General features: G+C 32.1%; 1 long non-coding RNA gene across 2 annotated transcripts; it reads left to right on the plus strand.

Moving 5' to 3' along the window:
- The first annotated feature begins 5,160 nt into the window (after positions 1 to 5,160).
- LOC120086803 (uncharacterized) lies at positions 5,161 to 6,722 on the plus strand. Of its 2 annotated transcripts, XR_005484332.2 has the most exons (4): positions 5,161 to 5,364; positions 5,944 to 6,156; positions 6,282 to 6,335; positions 6,486 to 6,722. It is a non-coding gene; the product is annotated as an uncharacterized LOC120086803 (long non-coding RNA). The 2 variants fall into 2 exon arrangements; XR_005484331.2 differs by having other exon boundaries at positions 5,161 to 6,156.
- Positions 6,723 to 6,985: the final 263 nt, after the last annotated feature.

Here is a 6,985-nt window from a genome sequence, read left to right on the forward strand (position 1 = left end):
ACTCTTAACTGTCATTTCTAAAAACCAAAGTCATGTATCCTTCAGGAGAATAGAATTTATCTTTATTTCTGGATTGATCCCTTACACTCTCACAGTTGAGTAGTAAATGTATTAACATTTAAAACAAAAAAAATATGTATATTTAATATCGAAGATATTTTCAAAACAACTTTTGAAATCATTCTAATTACCAAAACTATTCATACATTATGAAATATTTTAGTAATTTTCCTTGGAGAAATTGAATGTTTCTCATGGTGATAAAAGCATCATACTCAGCATAAATAAACATCGTTACATTTTAATGCATAAAAATGCATTTAATTAAAGCTGAACATGTTTTCAAAAATGACTTTTGAAAAAAAAAAAACATGCCGTATCACTAACTATTCATACACTATGAAATATTTAGTAATAAAACTTGGAGAAATGGAATTTCTCTTATAGTGATAAAAGCATCATATTCATCAAAATTAAAGAACATTTTAATGTCTCCCACTACCTTAAATGAGATGAGCATCCTATTGCCAATTAGTAAAACTATTCCACTTAAATAAGTATTCGCCAAGATTTATAATCTAATTGTAATGAAGAAAATTCCAATAGTGAATCATTATTCAGCTGTTAAGATGTGAATCTATATTCTCCACCATGAACTTAATAAATTAGATTTGCTTATTCTCATTTTTCTTCTTTTTGAGACATTTCCAAAATCCCTCAACAAGTGACTGTTGGGTTGACGCCCTAAATCTCGTAGGGTTCTATAGTTTGTAATTGTATTTACAAACATTTTATTTATGTAATAAAATATGTGATGTTTTATTTCAAAATTAGTTGCATTAACCACAAACCAATAAACTAACATCCAAGGTTATCTTGTAGTTTAAACATATATGTAGTGACATACAGGTGGATCATGTTTAAGTGATAACCTAAATGGTCTGTAGTAGATGGATAAGGCTGAATATCTTATCCTTGTGACACTATGAGTATGACCCACTTTAATATTATAAAGTACTACAAATGATCTAATTCTGTTCATTCATGTGGAGACATGTGAGAGGGGATATTCTATACAAAAGATTTTGTATAAGACCGGACCACGAAATGTTTAGTCTCATTATATAACGCCATTCATAATGGAGACTTACATTTTACCGGGATGACCATAGGTAACATGACCTGAATCCTGAGTGAGTTGTGAACTCTTGCCTATGAGAGCGATCCTTTGATTTGTATGGGTGAGAGTGGTCAGATCGCCGACTCAACAAGCCTACCATTTTGGGAATTCGTCTGATTGGGGAGCTGGAAACACATCTACATAAGAAAGAGTGAAAGAAGAAATTCACTCTTTCTCTATTGTCGGGGCAAGTAGATAAATTGCCCCCTTAAAGGTTGATATCAGGGCTTGAACAATGTGGCATCAAACCCTCTCTTGGTATGAGAGGGGTTTGATCATAGTTGGACTATGATTTATTGTTCATTAGAGTAATCAGTGGTACGTAAGAAGTTAGATGTAACTATAAGAGTAAAACGGTAATTTTGGCTCAACTGTACTTACTAGAAATTTGTGTAAGGTCATCGTACTGTTGATTGGTTATATCCAATGGACACAGAAATATATATGTAGTGCAAAGAGTGCACCTGTTGGTCTTTACTAGAGTGCCCGATAGTTAATAAATGATCAATAATTTAATTAAAGAGTTTAATTAATTATTCACGTACCGTTGGAGCTTCAAGCTACAGATCCATGAGGTCCCCTCAGTAGCTCAATGGGATTAAATGAGAATAAGTTTTTGGACTAATTTGAATTATTCAAATTAATTGAGAGAATTAATTATATATGATATAATTAATTAAATTTTAATTATATGTGATATAATTACTATAATGTATTTGATAAATTATAATATTAACTATTTATGAGAGGAAATTAATATTTGAATATGATTCAAATATTAAATATATGAATTGGATTTATATAATTAAATTTAATGTAAATGTGATTTATATTAAAAGCCATTGTTGAGAGAAAATTGAAACTATAGGCTATATTATATAAAAATTATAGGTTATATGTTATATGTAATATAAATATAACATATTGTTATGTACATATGTATTATAAATTAGTTATTATACATATATACTATATTAATTAATTTAAATTTAAATTATTATTTTTTTAAAAAATTAATTATTTTTGTTTTGAATGATTAGGAGGGAATTAACTTCCTTTCCCAATTTTCTCTCCACCCATATTATGTGAGTGGTTGATAGAGGGAGTGGTGAATTAATTTTATTCTTCTTCTTCTTCTTGCAAAAAGAGAGAGAAGTGAGACTACACACAGAATAATTATGTGAAAACAAAATTCTAATTCTCATTCATCTCTTCCTCTCAATTTTCTCCCTTCCCTCACCAAAATCACCAAAGCACCATACCTCCTGGATTCTCGCCAGAAAATACCGAGGTTTCATTCTTGATTGTATCCGGTTGGAGATTGGGATTTCTTTTTGAAGAACGTTCTTCAAAGGTAAGGGTTTTCTAAACCCAATTTATTTTTTGCATTTTCTGTTTAAGCATGTTGTATTGTTTTGAATTAAATGCATGATTTATGTATATTCTTATGTAAAATTTTATTTTGTAAGATTTGATGGGACGATCCGACTTCCGCTCAAGGACCCTTCATTGGGATCCTTCACTGACATCCCAAACTAATTAGAAAACTTTTTCCTTATTAGTTCTAATCATTATAATTTTCTTGGAACCCCGATGATACTTAACTTTGTAGGTCGTTTAACTTTCCATGACTCTAATATACAATATGTTTTGTCATGTTTTTATCTAAACACATCATATGTTATGTAGACAATTACAATAGACTACCATTGTAAATTTTATTCATGAACACTTCATGAAATGGCAACAATTCTTTTGAAAACATTTCCCAAATTAAAAGACAAAATTACATTGCTATTATGTGTTGATGAAATTTTCAATGTAATATATTCATCAAAACCTTTGACTTATATCAGTAATTAAAACTATTAGAGAAAAAGACATAACTTTGGATTGTATATAAAAAATGTTAATAAGCTATATGCAATCTATTATCCATTCTAATTAAGTAATGAAATTTAAAGAGAAACCCATGAATTTGAATATGAATCCCATTCATATAAATGTAAAATTTCTATTGCTATGATACTCCAGTGATTCAGAATAAAAGCCATCATAGGGCAGTCAGTTATTCGTTCACTGGATTGAGGCAATCTCAACCAAATGTTATACCAGAATAACTCTTTATTCCTATAACATCTAGTTACATATTTTGGTTAAGAAACCATTAACTTACTTAACAATTTCTTTTAAGTGTAATCCTTCATTTTAAATTCTAGAGTTTCGCACCAATCAACAAACCGTAGAGAAAAATCGATTGGGAAAAAAAACTAAAGCAATCCTATCTATTTTTTAAGTTTGGGTAAAATTTCATGAAACACCATCCATAAGGGGACACAAGAAAAAGTGTTTCCAGGTCGAGCATGAAAGTTTACTGCAAACCAATGAAGGAGACCGTGGGATGCGTCACTACAAGAAAAACCACCTTTGTTGACATTTGCAATTTTAAATACTTGACGTTTTTATGAAAAAAGATCAAGAAATAAGTGATTTTAAAGAAAAAAAATCAAAAATTGTTTTTAAGAAGCGGAGGTTGTGCATTTTTCCTGAAAAATATAGTACTTGACATTTTAAAAATGTCAAGTTTAATTAATAGTTTCTTGACGTTTTAAAAACGTCAATAATATTAGAATATACAGGAGAGTGTTGCAATGCTATGGATCTTGACTGAAAAATGAAAAACATGCGCGTCTCACGCAAACAGCGTTGGAATGCTCTCAATAGTGTTGCAACACTACGGGTATCTCTCCTTATCTTCATTTTCTGAGTGTTCAGAGCTCACTCCCCACCACTCAAATGGTTCTGACCATAACCAATGATGGTGCCACGAGAAACTACAGTACTATAATTGACTTGTTCAATCATATCATATATAATCAAACTCCCTCTTGTCAATTTGAACACATCAAACTGGCCCAAAAACTGATTCTAAACTTGAATCCATTGAGCTACCAAGGGGACCTTATGGACCTATGGTTCGAAACTCAACGGTACGTGAATAGCTGACTAAACTCTTTAGTCACGACCACCATCCGTTAACTGCCTGACATTCTACTAAAGACCGACAGCTATACTCTTCTCACCATAGATATATTTCTGTGTTTATCGGATATAACCAATCAATAGTACGATAACCCTTCACAAATGTTCGTAAGTACAACTGGACCAATTTACCATTTTGCTGCTGTAGTTACATCTAACTCTTTAAGTACCATTGATCCCTCTAATGAACAATATAACATAGTCCTACTATGTGTGGACATCTCTCGGGCCATGAGAAGGTGTGTGGGAGCAATCTATCTACTTACCCTTGCTTCGGGGAAGGAGTGAATTCCATCTTGTGTAGCTGAGTTCCCAACTCCTAAATCAGACGAATTCCCAAAGTGGTGGGTTTGAGTTGGCAATCTGGCCACTTGCACCCATGCAAATCAAAGGACCACCCTCAAAGGCAGGAGTTCCCAACTCACTCAGGATTGATGTCATGTTACCTATGGTCATCTTAGTGAAGTGAAGTCTCTGTCATGAACGGCGTTATATAACGAGACTATAACACTTCATGGTCCGGTCTTATACAAACTTCTTTGTATAAGACACCCCCGCTTGCGTGTCTCCACATGAATGATCAGGATCAAACCATCTGTAGCAAGTCACAACACTTGTAACTATTCTACAAAGCGGGTCACATCCATAGTATTACCATGATAAGGTTTCTCTCAATATCCATATACTACAGACCATTTTGGTTATCAAAGACATGATCTACCTGTATGTCTCTATATACATGCTTAAGTTACAAACGACAACCAGGAATCTTAGTTTATTGGTTTGTGGTAAAGTAAATAAAACATCAAATGTTCATAGACGAAAGTGAAGAAAAATATCATATATTAATATATCACAAGAGTTTGAAGTGAAGAAAAATATCATATATTAATATATCACAAGAGTTTGTTTAAAATTGTGTTTACAAACTACAAGACCTAATGAGAGTTTAGGGCATCATCTCTAACAAGGGCTAGCCCTACCTTTCTGTATTGCTCATTATATCTACACCACTGATCTTATCTCCAATCCTTCTCGCACTCTCTTCTTGATTTTGGCACTTCTCTCAATTCCCCTATGCTTTCTCTTTTCAAATCTACTCCTCGCATTTTGAATCATCTTTCTTCTTTCTCCCTCTTCAGGTCGTTGAATGTTTGATTGTGATTTTTCTTTACAATTGATATCGTTTGGACCAACAACAATGCTCAGTATACTTGACTCTCTTAGATTATTTCATTTTAGTCTGTTTGTTCATGATAAAATGTATTGAGTGTTTTGAAACCAGATAACGAATTACTAATTACTCTTTAGGCCGTTGAATGTCCTTATTCTTTCTAACTTTACCTAATTACTGATTTAGATCTTGGGTCTGGAGGCTCCTAATTAATATTACTATTGTTGTTTTCTTAAATCGATTGTTTTTATGTGGAAATAATTCGTGTTATTTGAAGAGAAGGGAAGGGAAGAGAAGAGAATAGAAATAAGCTTATTTTCCAGCGAGCTTATCTTAGGGCACTCTACTTTTCTACTGTTATCATCCTTTTTAATGGATTTACAAAGTTGTCAATGTTGGTGGCCAAATTTCCTGTAATTTACAAGCATAGGGATTTGCACTTTTAGAATGTCATAACTTTGTTTATGATATGCTTATTCTGATAGAATTTCAATCTCAAAGTTCTTAATTGTTTCTGATTAATATAGAATGTTTAATCTGTTTTTAGCTGATCTTGGTGGATGGACCCGGATTGTTGTGGAGAAACCTTTTGGCAAGGACTTGGCATTTGCGGAGAAGTTAAGTTCCCAGATTGGAGAATTTTTTTAAGTTGTGTACTAATGCTTGTTTTTTCTTTTGCCCCTGCATTTTGTTCCTTATAGATCGTGTTCAAGGAGGACTTTGGTACTGAGGGGCGTGGTGGATATTTTGATGAAAATGGGTATGATCTTTGTCCTTTGATTTACTCTACTAGGCATCTGAAAATTTTATGTGTGAAGCTAAATCTCTAAATATTTTGATATTTTATGAGGTTGAATATATGAAAATTTGGGGCATGTTTGATAGTGATTTAGGAAGGACTGTTCAAACTACTGACTTTTCCAAACTACTGTTATTCAGGTATATATATATATCCTTTTTGTTATTCAATTTTATTATATTTTTTTTCAAGTTTATATATAAAGTAAACACCCCTGCCTTCATATAGGAGCATCAGTTTCTTCCAAAATTTTAAGGTACTTGCAATGGTATATTATTTCATTGATGTAGGTGCTCAAAGTGACGAGTTCAAGGTGGGCTACGTTATTCTTGTGGAGGCAGGAGCATAGTGAACGAGATTTGGCTAGGATTACTCCATACGAGATTAATATAGGTGTAATCTTTTTAGAGGGGATGGAGGTTGTTGATTGTACATTACTTTATGAGGTTGTAATATTGACAATGTTAAAGATGTGAAATGTTTAAAAAGAGATATTGGTGGAAATTTGGTTTATATATAAGATAGAAAATGTGTGTATTATTTATTTGATTGATGAATGTATGTCATATATATACCAAATGTGATTGTTGGATCAAAATACAGGAGCAATTATAGGTAAAACATCAACATTACTGATTTTTCTAAAAAAAATCACAAGCAAATTTTTTGACATTTTTTCCTTGTCAAGATTATAGATATTCTTGACATTTTTAACAGGTCAAGAACTCTCATATTCTTGACATTTCTAACATGTCAAGTAGGATATATCTTGATGTTTTTTCATTGTCAA

Source organism: Benincasa hispida, chromosome 9 (assembly GCF_027475165.1).
Source record: "Benincasa hispida cultivar pf3 chromosome 9, pf3_genome.v1.1, whole genome shotgun sequence".
Lineage (NCBI taxonomy): Eukaryota > Viridiplantae > Streptophyta > Magnoliopsida > Cucurbitales > Cucurbitaceae > Benincasa > Benincasa hispida.